At 52.2% G+C, this 25,185-nt stretch overlaps 1 protein-coding gene across 4 annotated transcripts in view; it reads left to right on the forward strand.

Moving 5' to 3' along the window:
• The window catches only part of LOC147016766 (uncharacterized), a 175,520-nt gene that overhangs the window by 129,908 nt on the left and 20,427 nt on the right, over positions 1 to 25,185 (forward strand). Inside the window, exon 1 of one of the 4 annotated variants that reach the window (XM_085845732.1) lies at positions 23,476 to 25,042. The exons of the other annotated variants lie outside the window; for them this stretch is intronic. The gene's annotated coding sequence lies outside the window, so the exon portion shown is untranslated. Of the gene's footprint in view, positions 1 to 23,475; positions 25,043 to 25,185 lie in introns of those variants that run through there. 4 annotated transcript variants of the gene reach the window in all.

The raw sequence follows: 25,185 nt of genomic DNA on the forward strand, positions 1-25,185 counted from the left end.
TCAGGATGGCCTCCCCAGAGTTCGGCGATCTATAACCAAAGTGGGTCCAGCGGCCCACAACGAGAGCGAGGGGATGGATGGTGCGGAGGGGTACATCTCCTAATCTACCCTAACCATTTAACTGCTAAACTACCCCGGGGCTTTGAACAAGCGCCTCTCGCTTAAACTATTGGTTCTAACAACCCAGATTCCCGTCGCCTGTGTTGGTGTCCTCACAATTTCGGGCCTCGCCCCCCAATTTTCTCTCCGTGCCCTCACACGGTCTCCTGGCTGGGACACGTGGCTCCCTTTGGCAGGCACGACCCTCTGCCGATTCTCCCGCTATGGCACCCCCGGGCACTACACTGCCTCCGAGCCTACCAGCTCCCTAACACCGGGGAGTGCCCCCATGGCACCTCCCCTGAAACGCACACGTGGCAGGCCGGCCTCCCGGGCCCCTTTCCGAGGGTCACCCGTGCCCACAACACTGCCCACGCGGCTAATGGCGCCCCGGGCCCCCGCACCAAGCAGGCGCACCCGTGCCCACTACTCTATCCCGGCCCCCCATGGGCCCATGGCCTACCGCGGCCGACTAGCCTGGTGCCCGGGGTACCCACTCAGCGATACTCACCTTTCGCAGCCACGCTCCCAAGCCCGTCAACAGGGCTCCTGCACCCCTCCAAATGGGTCTCGAGTCTACTTTCCCACCAACAGCAAAACGACCTCCATTTTTCAATTTGACTAACCCAGCTAACTCACTTTACTCTGACCCCGGGGTCCCTTGGGCGGGAGTCACTCCTCCCCCCAATCACTCATCGCACCATGCATTCCCCATTCACTCCACTCACACAGACCCGCTGGCCTCACTCACTCAACAAGTACTCACCTCACAACTCACCAACTCTTCAACACACACACCACTGAACTCTGCCATCCTTCTAACTACCTCCCCTAACTAACTCGTGCTCCCACGTCGTCCCTTAAACTATAGCACGTTCCTTTTAACACTACGTAGCTAAACTACGTCCCCTCTACACATTCACTGTCTGTCCATGTCTCCAAATAATCCCATTAATTATTTTATTTCCCAACCTAAATCTGGCGACAATCCCTCTAACTAATCCATTCCACGGGCCCCATGAGGACTTACCCCTGCCCCATGGAGTCGGTCTAGCTAAGCTAACCCTTCCCCCTAACTAGTTTCCATCCTGTGCCCAGGGTCAAGGAGGTCTTCCACCCCTTGCCCAGGAATCCTGTGCACCCGAAAGTGAGGCTTGGCTTTCTTTTTTTTTTTTCCCATGCGCAGCACCTGCGCGGCAACTCGCGCTCTTTGCACCTTGCAACTGCCCGTGACGTCATGCAGCTGCACGTGTTCCTCGTCCCTCCTTGGACGGGACCATCCGGCAGAGATACCCCTCCTGCCGGATTCCAACCCCACGTGCAGCCATGACGTCACCGTGCGCATATAAAACAAAAACACAAGCCACACGTCTCGAGGGGTTCCCCACGCGAACACATGTGCTTTGCCCGTTGGAGCTTAACACACACGATCGCGTGGAGAACCCGTCCGGTCCAAATCCATTTACCTGCCTAAACTTTGTCCGTCCGCGGGATCGGCAAATCCACCGCGTGCGTTTCCGGACCGGGACTTCACTCTCGCAAGCGAGCACGTGGTGGTCTCGTGCGTTGCACAGCACGAACCGCGTGCTCACTGCTGGGTGAACCCGGCACGGTCCTCGAAACAACTACAGCCGCTACTCGGCTTTCTTTCTTCTGTCGCCTTCGTCGTCGCCATTCGACCCACGCACACCTGCGTGTTACGACGCACACAGTCCACTCCATCACATTCACACGGGGAGACGCGGCTGCGTGCTCCCGCATGCCAACCGACATCTCCCTCTCATACCGCTCTCTCACACACACGGTCTCCCTGGCACACAGCGACCTTGCACACGGCCGTTCACTCACGCGTGCCTCACTACTCACACAAACCATACTACTCACACGTGGTGCTCCATTCACTCGCGCGGGGGCACTCACCCGCGGTGCCTCACCCACAAACGCGAGGGCACTCAACCGCTGTGCCTCATCCACACACCGTGCCTCACTCATACACGCGGGGGCACTCACCCGCGGTACCTCACTCATACACACGGCGACACTCACACACGCGGTCTCTTCCACACAACGTCCCTCACTCATACACGCGGGGCACTCAACCGCGGTGCCTCATCCACACACCGTGCCTCACTCATACACGCGGGGGCACTTAACCGCGGTGCCTCATCCACACACGCGGGGGCACTCACCCGCGGTTCCTCACTCATACTGGCCGTTTCACTCACACACACGGCCTCTTCCACACACGGTTCCTCATCCACACACGGTGCCTCATCCAAACACGGCGTGCTGGGAAGCACGCACTCCAGCACCATCGCCACCACACCACTCACACACGGGGTCGCTTCCACACACGGGGACGCACTCACGCCTTGCACCACACACACAGGGACAACTACACTGGGGATTCGTGTCCCCACAAGGGTCTCCGGGGCCTCTATACCCCCCAAGCTCTCCGTGCACCCGTCCACAGCACTCGTCCCCTCAACCTCGCAAAACACGACCGAACTCACCTTGGTCGTGACTCGCCTCAAGGGGGCATACTCCCTCCCCTCGTTCCTGGAGGAGGCCATCCCGCTGCTCGCACCGGGTCCCTACACGCTCCGCGAGCTCACCCCCATTATCCTCCACTACCTCCGTGTGTGTGTGCGTCACTTACCCCATCTTCATCGTGTAGTCTTCCCTCTATTTTTTCTGTCTCCCGTGTCTCTGCCAACTCTTCACCCTTTACCTCCCTTGTCTCAACTATTATTTCCGTTGTCGTCACCTCGTGTCTCGTCTCACACGTTTTGGTCTCCCCATTTAATTTTTCCCTTTCGGTCATCGTCACGACCCTCGCCCAACACGTTCCACGAATTATTTTTTCACCCGCCTCCACCGCGGGCCTGTCAGCCGTTGCACCCCCACCCAGCTCGTTTGCTCCCACACGTGAAGTCGCCATTCCCAGCTCCCTGGTCACGGCCTTCATGCCCGCCTGCAGGCATCGGCCCATGTTCTGCGTCTCACCCCGCAGCTCTTTCATTTCTTCTTTCATGTTTGTTTCCATTCCGTTCATTTTTGTATCCATCTTTTCGTTTATTTGTTGTGTATTCGCATCCATCGTCGTTTTCACTTCATTCATTTGCTTGTTCATGTCTTTCATTTCGTTTTTCATTTCATTTGTGTTTGCATCCATTTTTTCGATCATTGCCGCCAGCATGGCGCATAGCTGGGCCATGTTGGATGCACTCAGCTGAGCCGTTTCGGCAAGGGTTGGGGAAGGGTCTTGGTGGAGAGGGGGGGAAGGTGTCATACACCGCGGCCGCTGCCGCACCCACCTCGGGCCCTGGGTTCAGTTGGGCGAGTCCGTGTTCCTGCACAATCAACATTTCCTGCTCGGGGATTCCATCCTGGACCATGGACTCTACATTATTACACATATACATTTCTAATACCCCCGGCTCCCGCTCGCCTTGAGACGCCATCTTGCTTCTCGTGAAGGGTTAATTTGCTCGCTCGTAATTTGGAGGGAATCGGGGTCGCTTCTCTCACCCCTGGACCGATTCCCGTAAATTTAGCCGGAGACAGGAGAGCCCGTTTTCCTGTTCTCCGATACCAGTGCCGCGAGGAGGGCGATGAATTTGTATCGCACGACCTGACACCAGTGTTGCGGATTTCGCGCCCGCCGGCGTGCGAACGGCCACGTAACTCGAATCGCGGCACGTCGCCCACCGGACGGACAATCCAGTCGTGACCCTCTCGGACTAACGCCGGGAACCAGTCACGGGTGGACCTTTCGGTCTCACCGCGATCGAGCCAATCAGCCCCCGCGTGGGATAGGGTTGCTCGCCAAATTCGAACTACCTAAGTACCCACGCGGAGGGTAGACCGGGCGATCGCACCTCGCCGCAGGTCGACTTCGGACACGGGCCACTTAAGCGACCCGTTCCGTACTATCAGAATAACCGAGCGGTGTTATCGTCGACCTCGACGGTTCGATTAATTATCGGGCGTATTCAGCCCACTACCAACCCTTTACGTGAAGCAAGATGGGGATTCAATGGAGGAAAAGACGAAGCGAAGCGGGAGAACAGTTCAACAATAAAGCACATTTATTCGCGGCACACGGGAAGCACACAAATACAATTCCACCAAATGCACACAAAAAAAAGAAAACACAATTCCATTTACACAAAAAGCAAACATAAAAGTGAAAACACAGTGCAGAGCTAATACCGACTACCGAGCACACGGCAACACTTATACAATTCTACTTCACAGACGGCGCCGACAACACATACCCAAAACCAAGGAAAAGAATAGAGAACCCTCAAGGATGAGGCGGGCCTGAGGCCGAGACCGGGTCGGGCCGACCCGTCTGGTGATGAGACGCGGAGCGGCGATGGCCCCGCAACCCGCGGGCCTCGTGGACAGTGCCTGGCAGGGGGTGGGAACGGGGCCCCCTTGGTCGCACTATCTCAGCGCGGGGGGAAACAGGAGGGGGGTTGTTGATGCTCGGGGGAAAGAGGATATCTGGCTGGCTTAGGTCCCGCGACGAGCGACTCCACTGCGACCTCGACCGCGTTCCCAGCCTCCCCTCTCCGCAGCTCCCCGACTCTGACACGATCGCAGACCTCCACAAAGCTTCTTGGCTTCTCCAGCCTCTCCGGACCCCGACAGACACTCTCTCGACTGATTTCGCCGCCGCCACAACTCTCCAACTCTTTTTCTTCTCAACTCTCCAACTCTTCTCTCTTCTCAACTCTTCCAACTGCACTGATTCGCTCCGCGCTCGGCGCTTTATAGTGCGACAGGAGAAATCATATGCAGATTTTTGGATCAGGAACGGCTTGGGGGCGGAGCCACGCTCCCCATTGGACAGAGGAAAAGTGGGCGTGAATCATTCTTGATCCGCGAATCTGCATATAGCGATTATACTCCGACGCGCCTGGAGGCGGAGCCAAATCGCCCCACGCTCGCTGATAGGACGGAACAGAAGTGGGCGTGAATCATTCTTGATCCAATTTCTCGGAAAGGCTGGTGTTTTTGCACCCGCTGCTCGGTGCGCGCCCTGTACGAGTCCAGGATCGGTGCCCACAAGCGGCGCGGGAATGGCGGTGATGCGATGGTTGCGAGAGCGAGTTGTGACGGTAAAGGTCGTGGCTGTTGGCGTTGCTGTTGTTGTGAAGCGGCGTTGCGGTTGGTGGTTGGTGTGTGAAAGCGGTTGTGGAGAAGGTGGATGTTGTGAAGGCGGTTCTGGAGAAGGTGGCTGTGTTTGTGGAGATGCGGTTGGTGGTGGTTGTGGTGGTAGTAATGGCGGTTGGTCCAAAATAAAGATAGTAAAAGAAAAACGGCTATCTAAAAGGGTCACAGCCCGAATGAATGACATTTATTCCCTCTAAACAACGGGTTTGGGCTAACTACACATATACTTACAGAGATATCTCACCTACGGGACCTGAATGGTGGTTTTCGAATTTCGTCAACCACAACACTCCCCCCTCCCCTTTTTACAGACTCGTCCCGAGTCGTCAAATTTTCGTGTGCCATCATGTGTAGTTTTCCCCTAGTACATTTTACCTACGGATCCCTGAGTGCGACATTCATGGTATTCGTGTCCCCAAAATAAATAACCTGAGGGCTGAGTAACTAACTAAACAAACCCACTCACACGGACGACTTAAATAAAATTGCCGGCGCTAAGACATACATGCCGGGGGCGCACTCATATTTACAGTACATCTTAACTTACAAATTTTACACTAAACCATGGCCCAGGATCAATGAACTCTGCAAAAAGAAAGCAGTTAGCAGGGAGCCAGGCTGCTCGCACGCAGTCTCTGGCTCAAACAATGCAGGTGACAGGGAACGTGGCCGGCTGCTCACACGCAGTCCAAGGCCTTCCCTTTTGAACTGAACGCAGTGAACCACAACGGTGCATGGGCTGCACAAATGCAGTCTCCGTGCCAGCTCAAGTGGCACACGCAATGAACACAACGAATGGATGGATGAATGGATGGACGCAAACACGATGCACGAGCCGCCACTGCAGGCCCGTGTTGTAGCTGCCAACAGGGCAGTTCTCGCAGCTTGCAAACTGTTGCTTTCTGATCCTGGCACACATGGCAATGAACAGGGGGGGGGGAGCAAAAATTGAACGGGGCTGGTGAACAGGGGCAGTGGGCATGGCATTGCAAAGGTGATCAGGCAAACACTGACTGCAGAACAAGGCTGCTGCAGGCAAACACAGCCGGCAGATGAACTGGCCGGCACAGGCCTTGCAGAAAACAACTGCAGACGATCCGGCCGGTACAGGCCTTGCAGCACAGCAGCTGCAGCCGATCCAGCCGGCACAGGCCTTGCAGCAAAACAACAGCTGCCGATGAAGCTGGCCAGCCTTTGCCATTCAGTGGAGGTTGGTGGAGGGAGTGCGGTGGTGCTGGCCACTTGGAAGGCGGGCTCGGACCTACTCTATGGTCTCCCTCCCAACCTATCGCCTTTGCCTGTCACTGTCTATACCCACTCCCTTAATTTGTCAAACCCCAATTTAGCCCCAACTTATTTTTTTATTTTTACTTCCCCACTATAAATCGTCCCTAACCCCCTGTACTGTCCTTGTTCGGCTAACCTATCCTGTCACCTAGCCTACTCCCAACCCCTACGTTCCCTTCCCGGAGGGGAACAAGGGAGAGCTAGCATCCTGTGTCGAGGCCCAATTCAAGCCTCAGGATGGCCTCCCCAGACTTCAGCGATCTTAACACCAAGTGGGTCCAGCGGCCCACAACGAGAGCGAGGGGATGGATGGTGCGGAGGGGTACACTTCCTATTCTACCCTATCCATTTAACTGTTAAACTACCCCGGGGCTTTCAACAAGCGCCTCACGCTTAAGCTATTGGTTCTAACAACCCAGATTCCCGTCGCCTTTGTTGGTGTCCTCACAATTTCGGGCCTTGCCCCCCAATTTTCTCTCCGTGCCCTCACACGGTCTCATGGCTGGGACGCGTGGCTCCCCTTGGCAGGCACGACCCTCTGCCGAATCCCCAGCTTTGGCACCACCGGGCACTACACTGCCTCCGAGCCTACCAGCTCCCTAAACACCGGGGAGTGCCCCCCATGGCACCCCCCTGAAACGCACACGTGGCAGGCCGGCTTCCCGGGCCCCTTTCCGAGGGTCACCCGTGCCCACAACACTGCCCACGCGGCTAACGGCGCCCCGGGCCCCCGCACCAAGCGGGCGCACCCGTGCCCACTACGCTATCCCGGCCCCCCCATGGGCCCTTGGCCTACCACGGCCGACGAGCCTGGTGCCCGGGGTACCCACTCAGCGATACTCACCTTTCGCAGCCACGCTCCCAGCCCGTCAACAGGGCTCCTGCACCCCTCCAAACGGGTTTCGAGCCTACACTCCCACCAACAGCAAAACGACCTCCATTTTTCAATTTTACTAACCCCCTAACTCACTCTACACTGACCCCGGGGTCCCTTGGGCGGGAGTCACTCCTCCCCCCAATCACTCATCGCACCATGCATTCCCCATTCGCTCCATTCACACAGACCTGCTGGCCTCACTCACTCATCATGTACTCACCTCACAACTCTTCAACACACACACACCGCTGAACTCTGCCATCCTTCTATCTGCATCCCCTAACTAACTCGTGCTCCCACGTCGTCCCTTAAACTATAGCACGTTCCATTTAACCTACGTAGCTAAGCTACGTCCCCACTACACATCCAAAGTCTGTCTCTGTCTCCAAAATAATCCCATACTCCATTTTCCCAACCTAAATCTGACTAACAATCCCTCGAACTAATCCATTCCACGGGCCCCATGAGGACTTACCTCTGCCCCATGGAGCCGGTCTAGCTATGCTAACCCTTCCCCTAACTAGTTTCCATCCTGTGCCCAGGCCAAGGGGATCATCCACCCCTTGCCCGGGAATCCTGTGCACCCGAAAGTGAGGTTTATTTTTTTTTTCACATGCGCAGCACCAGCGCGGCAACTCACAGCTCGCGCACTTTGCACCTGCCCGTGACGTCATGCAGCTGCACGTGTACCTCGTCCCTCCTTGGACGGTACCATCCGGCAGGGATACCCCTCCTGCCGGATTCCAACCCCACGTGCAGCCATGACGTCACCGTGCGCATAAAAAAACACAAGCCCCACGTCTCGAGGGTTTCCCCACGCGAACACATGTGCTTTGCCCGTTGGAGCGTAACACACACGATCGCGTGGAGAACCCGTCCGGTCCAAATCTGTTATCCTGCCTAAACTTTGTCCGTCCGCGGGATCGGTAAATCCACCGCGTGCGTTTCCGGACCGGGACTTCACTCTCGCAAACGAGCACGTGGGGGCCTCGTGCGTTACACAGCACGGACCTCGCGCTCACTGCTGGGTGAACCCGGCATGGTCCCCGAAACAGCTACAGCCGCTACCCGGCTTTTGTCCCTCACATGTCACCGTCGTCGTCTCCATTCAACACACGCACTCCCGCGTGTCATGACGCTCATACACCATTCCATTACATTCACACCGGGAGACGCGGCTGCATGTTCACACATGCCGACCGACATCTCCCTCACATACAGCGACCTTGCACACGCTGTCTCTCTCACACTCACGGTCTCCCTTGCACTCGGCCGTTCACTCACGCATGCCACCTCCCTCGCACACGTGGCTCCACTCACACGTGGTGCTCCATTCATACTGGCCGTTTCACTCACACACACGGCCTCTTCCACTTGCGGTGCCCCTTTTACACATGGCGTGCTGGGAAGCACGTACTCCGGCACAGTCCCCACCACACCACTCACACACGGGGTCGCTTCCACACACGGGGTCTTTGTCACCCACCCAGTCGCTCTCACACACGCCCTTGCACCCGCGCTATGCGTGCGTTGCAGCACGCATTTCGCCACACTCGTGAACACACACCTCGACACCACACACACCGGGACTACCACACTGGGGATTCGTGTCCCCACAAGGGTCTCCGGGGCCTCTATACCCCCCAAGCTCGGCGTGCACCTGTCCACAGCACCCGTCCCCTCAATCTCGCAAAGCACGACCGAACCCACCTGGTCGTGACTCGCCTCAAGGGGGCATACTCCCTCCCCTCGTTCCTGGAGGAGGCCATCCAGCTGCTCGCACTGGGCCTCCACCCAGTCCGCCAGCTCCCCCTCATGGTCCTCCACTACCTCTGTGTGTGTGTGTGCGTCACTAACCTTGTCCAATTCACCCTCTATCTCCCATGTCTCTATACATTTTATTCTTTCTGTCGTCTCCTCGTGTCTATTGGTCTCTGCTTCTTTCTGGCGTCTTTCCCTTATCTTTATGTAGGTCAACCTTGCTTTCTCCTTAAGTCGCTCCCGTCCTTCCCTGTTTTTCACTCCTTGCTCTTTCACGATCTCCGCGTACCTCATCCTTGCTTTCCGTCTTAATTGTTCTTTTCTCTCTCTCTCGCAATTCCTTTCACCTCGTCTCTTGTCTCCCTCGTTAGTTTTTCCCTCTCGGTCACCGTCACGCTTCTCGCCCAACACGTCCCCCGAATTATTTTCTCCTTACCCGCCTCCACCGCGGGCCTGACAGCCGTTGCACTCCCTCCCAGCTCGTTCGCTCCCACACGTGGCGTCGCCATTTTAAGCTCCCTGGTCACTGCCTTCATGCCCGCCTGCAGGCTTCGGCCCATGTTCTGCGTCTCACCCCGCAGCTCTTTCATTTCTTCCTTCATTTTGAGTGCGTTTGTTTCCATATTCACCTTCACTTCGTTCATTTGCTTGTTCATGCCTTTTATTTCGTTTGTGTTTGTGTCCATCTTTTCGTTCATGCCTTTTATTTCGTTTTTCATTTGTTGTGTATTCGCATCCATTTTCCTCATCAATGCCTCAAACATTTCCATCGTCCGATCCGTGGGCGAATTCGCACGTGGGGGCCGTTTGTCCGCCACTCCAGCCACAGCGCCCATTTCGAACTCTGGGTTCAGTTGGGGGAGTTCATGTTCCTGCACAATCAACATTTCCTGCATGGGGTTTTCATCCTGGACCATGGATTCTACACATTCTAAATCCATTTCTAATACCCCTGGCTCCCGCTCGCCTTGAGACGCCATCTTATTTCTCGTAAAAGGTTAATTTGAATCGCTCGTAATTTGGAGGGAATCGGGGGTCGCTCCTCTCACCCCTGGACCGATTCCCGTGAATTTAGCTGGAGACAGGAGAGCCCGTTTTCCCGCTCTCCGACACCAGCGCCGTGAGGAGGGGGATGGGTTTGTGTCCCACTCCTGACACCAGTGTTGCAGATTCGCGCCCGCCGGCGTGCGAGCGGCCACGTAACTCGAATCGCGGCACGTCACCCACCGGACGGACAATCCCGTCGTGACCCTCTCGGACTAACGCCGGGAACTAGTCACGGGTGGGCCTTTCGGCCTCACCACGATCGTGCCAATCGGCCCCCCGCGTGGGATAGGGTTGCTCGCCAAATTCGACCTACCTAAGTACCCACACGGAGGGTAGACCAGGCGATCGCACCTCGCCGCAGGTCGACTTCGGACACGGGCCACTTTAAGCGACCCGTTCCGTACTATCGGGATAACCGAGCGGTGTTATCGTCAACCTCGACGGTTCGATTAATTATTGGGCGTATTTAGCCCACGACCAACCCTTTACGTGAAGTAAGATGGAGATTCAATAAAAGAAAAGACGAAGCGAAACGGGAAAAACAGTTCAACATAAAGCACATTTATTCCGTGGCAAACAGAAAGCACACATATACAATTATGCACCAAAAGCAAATGTAAAAGTAACACGACAATTCTGCACAAAAAGCAAATGTAAAAGAGAAACACAATGCAGATCTATTACCGACTACGCGAGCACACGGCAACACTTACACAGTTTTACTTCACAGACGGCGCCGACAACACATATACTCCAAAGCAAAAGAAAAAGGGGCCACCCTCAACGATAAGGGGGCAGACGGGCCTGGGGTCGAGCCTACCCGTCTGGGGTCGAGTCTACCCGTCCGACTCCGCGGGCCTCGCTGGCACTGCCTGGAATGGGGTGGGAACGGGGGGGCCCTTCTCACACTATCTCAGCGCGGGGGGAAACAGGGGGGGGGGTTGTTGATGCTCGGGGGAAAGAGGATATCTGGCTGGCTTGGGTCCCGCGACGAGCGACTCCACTGCGACCTCGACCGCGTTCCCGGCCTCCCCTCTCCGCAGCTCCCCGACTCTGACACGAGCGCAGACCTCCACAAAGCTTCTTGGATTCTCCAGCCTCTCCGGACCCCGACAGACACTCTCTCGACTGATTTCGCCGCCGCCACAACTCTCCAACTCTTTTTCTTCTCAACTCTCTAACTCTTCTCTCTTCTCAACTCTTCCAACTGCACTGATTCGCTCCGCGCTCAGCGCTTTATAGTGCGACAGGAGAAATCATATGCAGATTTTTGGATCAGGAACGGCTCGGGGGCGGAGCCACGCTCCCCATTGGACAGAGGAAAAGTGGGCGTGAATCATTCTTGATCCGCGAATCTGCATATAGCGATTATACTCCGACGTGCCTGGAGGCCGGGCCAAATCGCCCCACGCTCGCTGATAGGACGGAACAGAAGTGGGCGTGAATCATTCTTGATCCGATTTCTCGGAAAGGCTGGTGTTTTTGCACCCGCTGCTCGGTGCGCGCCCTGTACGAGTCCAGGATCGGTGCCCACAAGCGGCGCGGGAATGGCGGTGATGCGATGGTTGCGAGAGCGAGTTGTGACGGTAAAGGTCGTGGCTGTTGGCGTTGCTGTTGTTGTGAAGCGGCGTTGCGGTTGGTGGTTGGTGTGTGAAAGTGGTTGTGGAGAAGGTGGATGTTGTGAAGGTGGTTCTGGAGAAGGTGGCTGTGGTTGTCGAGATGCGGTTGGTGGTGGTTGTGGTGGTAGTAATGGCGGTTGGTCCAAAATAAAGATAGTAAAAGAAAAACGGCTATCTAAAAGGGTCGCAGCCCGAATGAATGACATTTATTCCCTCTAAACAACGGGTTTGGGCTAACTACACATATACTTACAGAGATATCTCACCTACGGGACCTGAATGGTGGTTTGTGAATTTCGTCAACCACAACAATATATATATATATATATATATATATATATATATATATATATATATATATATATATATGTATATGTATATATATATATATATATATATATATATATATATATATATATATATATATATATATATATATATGTATATATATATATATATATATATATATATATATATATATCTATATATATGTATTTATATATATGTATATGTATATATATATATATATATATATATATATATATATATATATATGTATATATATATATATATGTATATATATATATATATATATATATATATATATATATATATATATATATATATATATATGTATATATATGTATATATATATATATATATATATATATATATATATATATATATATATATATATGTATATATATATATATATATATATGTATATATATATATATATATATATATATATGTATATATATATATATATATATATATATATATATATATATATGTATATATATATATATATATATATATATATATATATATATATATATATATATATATATATATATGTATATATATATATATATGTATATATATATATATATGTATATATATATATATATATATGTATATATATATGTATATATATATATATATGTATATATATATATATATATATATATATATATATATATATATATATATATATATATGTATATATATATATATATATATGTATATATATATATGTATATATATATATATATGTATATATATATATATATATATATATATATATATATATATATATATATATATATATATATATGTATATATATATATATATATATATATATATATATATATATATATATATATATATATATATATATATATATATATATATGTATATATATATATATATATGTATATATATATATATATATATATATATATATATATATATATGTATATATATATATATATATATATATATATATATATATATATATATATATATATATATATATATATATATATATATATATATATATATATATATATATATATATATATATATATATATATATATGTATATATATATATATATGTATATATATATATATATATATATATATATATATATATATATATATATATATATATATATATATATATGTATATATATATATTGTTACGAATTTGGAATTCAATTGCACGCAACATACAGGTTCCTTTAGTCAGCTATGTCGATAAGTGCTTGTTCCCTACATAGCTCACCTTCCATTGTTTAAATGTTCAGAAATCGATTAGATATGCTGCGGATCGATTTAATAGTTAGGGAACGAACAATGGCGACATCCCTCCCCCTCTTCTGCGAAGAGCAAGAAGAACCCTGCCGTCCCGTGACTCATGATGTCAACAACTCCCTCCCACCCGTCGCTGAGCGGGGGATGGAGCATGAAGGCATGAATCTTGAGTCACGCCGGGAGTGGGGAGAGGGCGGAAGAGGAAAAGGAAGAGATCTTTTCTTTGTTCGTGTTTGGGCAGAGTTGGAGAATGAAGTTGAGGGTAGTCATTCAGCAGACTGTCGGGTCCTGCTTGGCTTGCGTTGGGGTTGAGGCCTTCGGAAGCTTTTTGCTTCGGCTGGCTCAGTGAGTTTTGGCTGAGGCCTGGCTCGGGAGGAGGCTTTTTGCTTTGATGGTTCCGTGAGCTTCTGCTTCTGCTTGGCTCAGGAGAGCTTTTTGCTTCAAGCTGCCTTGTTCTGGAAGGAAGTTTAGCCTGTTGCTTGGCTCGAGCTGCGAATGGTGGCTTCTTCTTCTTCTTGGTTTGTGAAGCTCTTTGTTCTCCATTTTGGTTCCCGGCTTGGTGCGACTCAGCGACCTCTTCTTGGAGGTGGTTCCTTGGGGAAGCGACACATCGACGGGAAGGATCAGCCCCTCGTTTCACCAGCACGTGTTGAGAAGCACGGGAGGTGGTTCCTGGGGGAAGCGACGCATCGACGGGAAGGATTGGCGCCTCATCTCACCAGCACGTGTTGAGAAGCGCGGGAGGATTCGCGGGAGCTCGGGAAGGATCGCAGCTCACGGAGATTGGATCCAGCTCGCTCTCGCTGGAGCCAGGGTCCGAACAACTTGAAGACCACACGAGGTGGAGAGGTTCGAGATAGGTTCTGGGTTTCAGCTCACCTGTCCTCCGAGCTGGAGCTTGTTATTAAAGGCCTCTGCCACCATTTATTGGTTGTGTGTGTGTGCGTACGTGTGTCCGTGGGCCCGTCTAATCAGGGAACTGCTGTTAAGTGCAAGTGACTGTACATAATAAGTAGACGGTTGTAGTTCTTTTGTCGTGCTTTTGTTGCTTGTATAATTGCATACATGTTTTGCCTTGTATAATTGCATACGTGCTTTATTATAATAAATGTCCTTGTGTGAATGTAAACCTGTTCGTTGCGTCCTCTTTCCTTCATTGAACTGCCCCATCTTGCACTCAGAATATAGTTGGTTTCTAAATAGCCGGTAAAGTGATCGGGTCCAACGGGACTGCACCATAATACCCCGCTCGGTTATCCCAAAAGGAAGCGAGCTGCTTAAGCGGCTTGTTTCCAAGCGGTCCCGTTGAGGTACAATCTCTCGGTAATCCACCCGCGCGAATAATTAGGTAAATCGAAGATTTGCCGATCGGACCCTGTAGCGCGGGTAGAGTGCGGACAAGGTTGTGGTGTGGTTAAAAACACACCCATGGCTGGTTTCCGGCGTTGATCCAGAAATCCGCGACTGGATTGTCCGTTCGGTGGGCGAAGCGACCGCTATTGGTCAGATGCGGTCGTTCGCACGCCGACGGGCGGGAAATCTCCAACAATATATATATATATATATATATATATATATATATATATATATATATATATATATTTATATTTATAGATATATATTGTTGCGGTCTTCGCGCCCGCCGGCGTGCGACGGCCACGTAACTCGAATGTGCACGTCGCCCACCGGACGGACAATCCAGTCGTGACCCTCTCGGACTAACGCCGGGAACCAGTCACGGGTGGACCTTTCGGTCTCACCGCGATCGAGCAATCAGCCCCGCGTGGGATAGGGTTGCTCGCCAAATTCGAACTACCTAAGTACCCACGCGGAGGGTAGACCGGGGCGATCGCACCTCGCCGCAGGTCGACTTCGGACACGGGCCACTTAAGCGACCCGTTCCGACTATCAGAATAACCGAGCGGTGTTATCGTCGACCTCGACGGTTCGATTAATTATCGGGCGTATTCAGCCCACTACCAACCCTTTACGTGAAGCAAGATGGGGATTCAATGGAGGAAAAAGACGGCCGAGCGGGAGAACAGTTCAACAATAAAGCACGTTTATTCTCGGCACACGGGAAGCACACAAATACAATTCCACCAAATGCACACAAAAAGAAAACACAATTCCATTTTACACAAAAAGCAAACACAAAAGTGAAAACACAGTGCAGAGCTAATTCCGACTACCGAGCACACGGCAACACTTATACAATTCTACTTCACAGACGGCGCCGACAACACATACCCAAAACCAAGGAAAAGAAATACCCTCAAGAATGAGGTAGGCCTGGGGCCGAGACCTGGTCGGGCCTACCCGTCTGGTGATGAGACGCGGAGCGGCGATGGCCCGCAACCCGCGGGCCTCGTGGACAGTGCCTGGCAGGGGGGTGGGAACGGGGCCCCCTTGGTCGCACTATCTCAGCGCGAGGGAATCAGGAGGGGGGGTGCTGATGCTCGGGGTATAGAGGATCTTTATTATCTGCGCGACGAGCGTCTCCACCTCGGCCAGGTCGCGCTGCCGGCCTCCCAGGGGTGCGCAGCTCCTTGCACGACGCGAGCACCCTTCGTCCGACTCGCCGCCTCTCCACAGCTCGTCCCCTCCGTTCAGGCTCTCCTTCGCCTCGTTCCGACCTTTACGACTCCCTTCTTCCTCGTTCCGACTTCTTACTCCTCTTTTACTGACGAACACCCTCCTTTTATCCCCCCGTAACTTCGCCTTTGACCCCCTCCCTTTGACCTTTCAACTCGCTCCCCATTGGCCCGACAAAAAGTGGGCGTGAAGGTTTTTTGTTCCACAAATTTGCATATATCGAGTCGCCCTGGGGCGGAGCCAATTAAGCCCCTCGCTCACCGATTGGACGGCAAAAAAGTGGGCGTGTGTCGTTTCGACCCGTTTTTGAAGCAGAAACTCCGTGGTTTTGTACACGCTGTTCAACGTGCGCCCCTACACGAGTCCAGCATCGGTGCCCATGAGTGGCGCGAGATGACGGTGATGCGATGGTGGCGAGTTGCGACGGTAAAGGTCATGGCGGTTGTGGTGAAGCGGCGTTGTGGTTGGTGGTTGTTGTTGTGGTTGTGGTTGTTGTTGTGGTTGTGATGGTGGCGATTGGTCCAAAATAAAGATAGTAAAAGAAAAACGGCTATCCTGAAGAGTCGCAGCACGTATAAATGACATGTATTCCCACTAGACAACGGGTTTGGGCCTAACTACACATGCACTTACCGAGATACCTCACCTAAGGGACCTGAATGGTGGTTTGCGAATCTGGTAACCACAACACTACCCCCTTCCCTTTTTACAGACTCGTCCCGAGTCGTCAAATTTTCGTGTGCCATCATGTGTAGTTTTTCCCCTAGTACATTTTACCTACGGATCCCTGAGTGCGACATTCATGGTATTCGTGTCCCCAAAATAAATAACCTGAGGGCTGCGTAACTACCTAAACAAACTCACTCATACGGACGACTTAAATAAAATTGCCGGCGCTAGACAGACATGCCGGGGGCGCACTCATATTTACAGTACATCTTACCCTTAACTTACAAATCTTACACTAAACCATGGCCCAGGATCATTGAACTCTGCAAAAGAAAGCAGTTAGCAGGGAGCCAGGCTGCCCACATGCAGTCTCTGACTCAAACAATGCAGGTGACAGGGAACGTGGCTGGCTGCTCACGCAGTCCAAGGCCTTCCCTTTTGAACTGAACTCAGTGAACCACAACGGTGCATGGGCCGCACAAACGTAGTCTCCGTGCCAGCTCAGTGGCACACGCAATGAAGCACAACGAATGGATGCATGAACACAAACACGGTGCACGGGCCGCCACTGCAGGCCCGTGTTGTAGCCAACAGGGCAGTTCTCGCAGCTTGCAAACTGTTGCTTTCTGATCCTGGCGCACATGGAAATGAACAGGGGGGCAAAGCAAAAAATTGAACGGGGGCTGGTGAACATGGGCAGTGGGCATGGCATGGCAAAGGTGAGCAGGCAAACACAGCCCGCAGAAGAAGGCCGCTGCCGGCAAACACAGCCCGCAGATGAACTGGCCGGCACAGGCCTTGAAGAAAAACAGCCAGCAGATGAACTGGCCGGCACAGGCCTTGCAGCACAACAACAGCTGCCGATGAAGTTAGCCGGCCTCTGCCTTGCAGCAAAACACGGCCAGCCGATGAAGTTGGCCAGCCTTTGCCGTTCAGTGGAGGTTGGTGGGGGAGTGCGGTGGTGCTGGCCACTCGGAAGGCGGGCTCGGACCTACCTACCTGTCTCCCTCCCAACCTATCGCCTTTGCCTGTCACTGTACATACCCACTCCCTTAATTTGTCAAACCCCAATTTAGCCCCAACTTATTTTTTTGTTGTTTTTTATTTTTACTTCCCCTCTATAAATCGTCCCCTAACCCCCTTTATCGTCCTTGTTCGGCTAACCTATCCTGTCACCTAGCCTACTCCCAACCCCTACGTTCCCTTCCCGGAGGGGAACAAGGGAGAGCTAACGTCCTGTGTCGAGGCCCAACGAAGCCTCAGAATGGCCTCCCCAGAGTTCGGCGATCTTAACACCAAGTGGGTCCAGCGGCCCACAACGACAGCGAGGGGATGGATGGTGCGGAGGTACATCTCCTAATCTACCCTATCCATTTAACAGTTAAACTACCCCGGGCTTTCAACAAGCGCCTCTCGCTTAAACTATTGGTTCTATAAACCCAGATTCCCGTCGCCTGTGTTGGTGTCCTTACAATTTAGGGCCTCGCCCCCCAATTTTCTCTCCGTGCCCTCACACGGTCTCCTGGCTGGGACACGTGGCTCCCTTTGGCAGGCACGACCCTCTGCCGAATCTCCCGCTATGGCACCCCGGGCACTACACTGCCTCCGAGCCTACCAGCTCCCTAACACCGGGAGTGCCCCCCATGGCACCCACCTCCCCTGAAACGCACACGTGGCAGGCCGGCCTCCCGGGCCCCTTTCCGAGGTCACCCGTGCCCACTGCACTGCCCACGCGGCTAATGGCGCCCGGGCCCCCGCACCAAGCAGGCGCACCCGTGCCCACTACTCTATCCCGGCCCCCCATGGGCCCTTGGCCTACCGCGGCCGACTAGCCTGGTGCCCGGGGTACCCACTCAGCGATACTCACCTTTCGCAGCCACGCTCCCAAGCCCGTCAACAGGGCTCCTGCACCCCTCCAAATGGGTCTCGAGCCTACTTTCCCACCAACAACAAAACGACCTCCATTTTCAATTTGACTAACCCAGCTAACTCACTTTATACTGACCCGGGGTCCCTTGGGCGAGTCACTCCTCCCCCAATCACTCATCGCACCATGCATTCCCCATTCGCTCCACTCACACAGACCCGCTGGCCTCACTCACTCACCAAGCACATGCTTCCACTTCACTCACCAACTCTTCAACACACACACCACTGAACTCTGCCATCCTCCTAACTACATCCCCTAACTAACTCGTGCTCCCACGTCGTCCCTTATACTACAGCACGTTCCTTTTAACACTACGTAGCTAAGCTACGTCAACTCTACACACTCAAAGTCTGTCTCTGTTCCAAATCATCAAAAATCATTTCCCATTTTCCCATCCTAAATCTGGCTACAATCCCTCTAACTAATCCATTCCACGGACTCCATGAGGACTTACCCCTGCCCCATGGAGTCGGTCTAACTAAGCTAACCCTTCCCCCTAACTAGTTTCCATCCTGTGCCCAGGGTAAGGGGGTCTTCCACCCCTTTCCCAGGAATCCTGTACACCCGAAAGTGAGGCTTGCTTTTCTTTTTTTTTTTTTTTCATGCGCATCACCAGCGCGGCAACTCGCGCTCGCGCACTTTACACCTGCCCGTGACGTCATGCAGCTGCACGTGTTCCTCGTCCCTCCTTGGACGGGACCATCCGGCAGAGATACCCCTCCTGCCGGATTCCAACCCCACGTGCAGCCATGACGTCACCGTGCGCATATAAAAAAAAACACAAGCCACACGTCTCGAGGGGTTCCCCACGCGAACACATGTGCTTTGCCCGTTGGAGCTTAACACACACGATCGCGTGGAGAACCCGTCCGGTCCAAATCCATTTACCTGCCTAAACTTTGTCCGTCCGCGGGATCGGCAAATCCACCGCGTGCGTTTCCGGACCGGGACTTCACTCTCGCAAGCGAGCACGTGGTGGTCTCGTGCGTTGCACAGCACGAACCGCGTGCTCACTGCTGGGTGAACCCGGCACGGTCCTCGAAACAACTACAGCCGCTACCCGGCTTTCGTTTCTCTGTCGCCGTCGTCGCCGTTCGACACACGCACTCCCGCGTGTTACGACGCACACAGTCCACTCAATCACATTCACACCGGGAGACGCGGCTGCGTGCTCCCGCATGCCAACCGACATCTCCCTCTCATACCGCTCTCTCACACACACGGTCTCCCTGGCACACAGCGACCTTGCACACGGCCGTTCACTCACGCGTGCCTCACTACTCACACAAACCATACTACTCACACGTGGTGCTCCATTCACTCGCGCGGGGGCACTCACCCGCGGTGCCTCACCCACACACGCGAGGGCACTCAACCGCGGTGCCTCACTCGCACTCCGTGCCTCATCCACACTGGCCGTTTCATCCACACACGCGGGGGCACTAACCCGCGGTGCCTCACTCGCACTCCGTGCCTCATCCACACACGGTGTGCTGGGAAGCACGTACTCCGGCAACATCGCCACCACACCACTCACACGTGGTGCCTCATTCATACTGGCCGTTTCATCCACACACGGCCTCTCTCACACACGGTGCCTCATCCACACACGGCGTGCTGGGAAGCACGTACTCTGGCACCATCGCCACCACACCACTCACACACGGGGTCGCTTCCACACACGGTGCCGCACTCACACCTTGCACCACACACACAGGGACAACCACACTGGGGATTTGTGTCCCCACAAGGGTCTCCGGGGCCTCCATACCCCCCAAGCTCTCCGTGCACCTGTCCACAGCACTCGTCCCCTCAACCTCGCAAAGCACGACCGAACTCACCTGGTCGTGACTCGCCTCAAGGGGGCATACTCCCTCCCCTCGTTCCTGGAGGAGGCCATCCCGCTGCTCGCACCGGGTCCCTACACGCTCCGCGAGCTCACCCCCATTATCCTCCACTACCTCCGTGTGTGTGTGTGCGTCACTTACCCCATCTTCATCGTGTAGTCTTCCCTCTATCGTTCCCATCTCCCGTGTTTCTGCCAACTCTTCACCCTTTACCTCCCTCGTCTCAACTATTATTTCCGTTGTCGTCACCTCGTGTCTCGTCTCACACGTTTTGGTCTCCCCATTTAATTTTTCCCTTTCGGTCATCGTCACGTCCCTCGCCCAACACGTTCCCACGGGTATTTTTCACCGCCTCCACCGCGGGCCTGTCAGCTCGTTGCACCCCACCCAGCTCGTTTGCTCCCACACGTGGAGGCGCGATTCCCAGCTCCCTGGACACGGCCTTCATGCCCGCCTGCAGGCATCGGCCCATGTTCTGCGTCTCACCCCGCAGCTCTTTCATTTCTTCTTTCATGTTTGCTTCCATTCCGTTTATTTGCTGTGTATTCGCATCCATCGTCGTTTTCACTTCATTTGTATTTGTATCCATCTTTTCATCCATTTTTTGTGTATTCGCATCCATCTTTTCCTTCATGCCTTTCATTTCGTGCTCTTCATATTCGCATCCATCTTTTCGATCACTCGTTTGTTCATGCCTTTCATTTCGTTTTTCATTTCATTTGTCATTGCCGCATTCATTTGTGCCAGCATGGTGAATAGCTGGGCCATGTCGGATGCACTCAAGTGAGCCGTTTCGGCAGGGGTTGGGGAAGGGTCTTGGTGGAGAGGGGGAGGGGAGGTGTCATACACTGCGGCCGCTGCCGCACCCACCTCGGGCCCTGGGTTCAGTTGGGCGAGTCCGTGTTCCTGCACAATCAACATTTCCTGCTCGGGGATTCCATCCTGGACCATGGACTCTACATTATTACACATATACATTTCTAATACCCCCGGCTCCCGCTCGCCTTGAGACGCCATCTTGCTTCTCGTGAAGGGTTAATTTCGCTCGCTCGTAATTTGGAGGGAATGGGTGAAGTCGCTTCTCTCACCCCTGGACCGATTCCCGTGAATTTCGCTGGAGACAGGAGAGCCTGTTGTCCCGCTCTCCAATACCAGTGCCGCGAGGAGGGCGATGGTTGTATCCCACTCCTGACACCAGTGTTGCGGTCTTCGCGCCCGCCGGCGACGGCCACGTAACTCGAATCGCGGCACGTCGCCCACCGGACGGACAATCCAGTCGTGACCCTCTCGGACTAACGCCGGGAACCAGTCACGGGTGGACCTTCGGTCTCACCGCGATCGAGCCAATCAGCCCCGCGTGGGATAGGGTTGCTCGCCAAATTCGAACTACCTAAGTACCCACGCGGAGGTAGACCGGGCGATCGCACCTCGCCGCAGGTCGACTTCGGACACGGGCCACTTAGCGACCCGTTCCGACTATCAGAATAACCGAGCGGTGTTATCGTCGACCTCGACGGTTCGATTAGTATCGGGCGTATTCAGCCCACTACCAACCCTTTACGTGAAGCAAGATGGGGATTCAATGGGGGAAAGACGAAGCGAAGCGGGAGAACAGTTCAACAATAAAGCACGTTTATTCTCGGCACACGGGAAGCACACAAATACAATTCCACCAAATGCACACAAAAAGAAAACACAATTCCATTTACACAAAAAGCAAACACAAAAGTGAAAACACAGTGCAGAGCTAATTCCGACTACCGAGCACACGGCAACACTTATACAATTCTACTTCACAGACGGCGCCGACAACACATACCCAAAACCAAGGAAAAGAAATACCCTCAAGAATGAGGTAGGCCTGGGGCCGAGACCTGGTCGGGCCTACCCGTCTGGTGATGAGACGCGGAGCGGCGATGGCCCCGCAACCCGCGGGCCTCGTGGACAGTGCCTGGCAGGGGGGTGGGAACGGGGCCCCCTTGGTCGCACTATCTCAGCGCGGGGGGGAACAGGGCGGGGTTGCTGATGCTCGGGGTATAGAGGATCTTTATTATCTGCGCGACGAGCGTCTCCACCTCGGCCAGGTCGCGCTGCCGGCCTCCCAGGGGTGCGCAGCTCCTTGCACGACGCGAGCACCCTTCGTCCGACTCGCCGCCTCTCCACAGCTCGTCCCCTCCGTTCCGACTCTCCTTCGCCTCGTTCCGACCTTTACGACTCCCTTCTTCCTCGTTCCGACTTCTTACTCCTCTTTTACTGACGAACACCGTCCTTTTATCCCCCCGTAACTTCGCCTTTGACCCCCTCCCTTTGACCTTTCAACTCGCTCCCCATTGGCCCGACAAAAAGTGGGCGTGAAGGCTTTTTGATCCACAAATTTGCATATATCGATCGCCCTGGGGGCGGGGCCAATTCGCCCCTCGCTCACCGATTGGACGGCAAAAAGTGGGCGTGTGTCGTTTTCGATCCGTTTTTGAAGCAGAAAATCCGTGGTTTTGTACACGCTGTTCAACGTGCGCCCCTACACGAGTCCAGCATCGGTGCCCATGAGTGGCGCGAGATGACGGTGATGCGATGGTGGCGAGTTGCGACGGTAAAGGTCATGGCGGTTGTGGTGAAGCGGCGTTGTGGTTGGTGGTTGTTGTTGTGGTTGTGGTTGTTGTTGTGGTTGTGATGGTGGCGATTGGTCCAAAATAAAGATAGTAAAAGAAAAACGGCTATCCTGAAGAGTCGCAGCACGTATAAATGACATGTATTCCCACTAGACAACGGGTTTGGGCCTAACTACACATGCACTTACCGAGATACCTCACCTAAGGGACCTGAATGGTGGTTTGCGAATCTGGTAACCACAACAATATATATATATATATATATATATTTATATTTATATTTATAGATATACATGCGTTTGGACCATTTGCCAGCATCAGTTGGAGAGACTAATATTTTCTGAGAAGATTGAGGTAAGACCTGTGTTTGTATCATCTATGGTTTTTAAGTAATCACGTGGCTGATATGGCGCTTAAGATATTCCCAGTCATTCTAAGCACTGCATGGAGACGTCCGGAGACACTTTCTTACTTTCTTTTTTTTTGTTAGCAAATGAACACATTTTAAGCAGTCCAAACTGCTGCAAAGCTTAATTCCGCAGTTTAAATTTGATATTTGGCTCTGCTTGAGAAATTTTAGAGCATATCGCATTTTTGTTGTCATTAAATGAAGGCACGAACACCACCCAGATAAATCGACCAAATTGAAACCTTTAGCCATGAACTTCAGTATGAGGGTTTTAACAGGCACCCCGCCCTCAGAACGTGATTCTGATTCCTCTCTGATGCGCTCCTCCTCCAGAGCCAGAAGATCTTCATTGCTAAGGTCCTCCCTGTGTGAGAGAAGCAAATCCTCAACATCATCTTCATCGACCTCCTCAACTCTCAGTTGCAGGGCCGGGCCATATCTTCAACCTATTGCCTTGCTTCGCTGACTTCAGCCTCCCTGAAACCTCTGAACACAATCACTGCCTCAGGCCAGAGTTGATGGAGATGAAGATGATGGAGATGAAAGTGCGGCTGGTAATGCGTTTCCATTAAAGTCCAGTTTCATCGAGGTTAAACACCTGGCTTGGTGTGTAACCTCCATACACAATCACTGATTTGAAGAAAGCTGGAAATTTTTTTGGCAGCAGCTTTCCCAGTCAACTTGAGATTGTGGAATGCATGGTGACTTTTGAAGCACTCGAACCACCCATGACTGGCAGCAAAAGGCACTGGATCATTGGTATATTTGGTTGCATCGCCAGACAAACTCCTTACTTTCTCTTGAATGACTATTCCAGAAAAGGGCATGTTCTGTTGGTTCTGATGCTCTATCCACATGGTTAGCCTCTTCGCCATTTTCTCAATCGCATCAGGCCGAGATCTTGCAGTTCTGCTAACACTGAAATTTGTTGTTGTCTGAGCACTCTTACATATTTTCTCACGATTTTCACGAATGGTTCTCACTGGAGAATCATGAAGTCCCATCTCTCTTTGAATATCAATGCTGTGATCACCTTTATCAAACCAATCTAAAACTTTAATTTCACCTCCAATGAATGAGACGTTCTTGACTTCTTCTTCACTTGATCATTATCTCCGATGCCAGTTGTTACACGCTTTGCAGGCATAGTTTCGGATGCTGTGAGCGAACGACTCGCTCAGAATGACGGAGCATGAACAATGCGCTCACAATGGCGGAGCACGATGACTCGCTCAGAACAACGGAGCGTGAACGACTCACATAAGGTGACGGAGCACAAACGACATGCTCAGACTGATGTCGTGCGGCAAAAGCGTCCGCTGTGAGTGAACGACTCGCTCAGAATGATGGAGCATGAATGACTCGCACAGGCAGATGGAGCACGAATGACTCGCATCGTCTTATGGAGCACGAATGACTCGCTCAGAACGACGGAGCACGAAAAACTTACACAGGCTGACGGAAGACGAACAACTCGCTCAGAATGATGCAGCATGGCAAAAGCGTCCACTGTGAGTGAATGACTTGCTCAGAATTACAGAGCATGGTGATGGTTTTTGTTTTTGTTGTTGTTGAATTAAATTCACACTGTAGTGAAAACACATTATCAGAACACGTGTTATACAAGGGTCACCTGTTTATGTACACATATGCA

Source organism: Eptatretus burgeri, chromosome 11, assembly GCF_056783735.1.
Source record: "Eptatretus burgeri isolate ZD-2024b chromosome 11, Ebu_testis_v1, whole genome shotgun sequence".
NCBI lineage: Eukaryota > Metazoa > Chordata > Myxini > Myxiniformes > Myxinidae > Eptatretus > Eptatretus burgeri.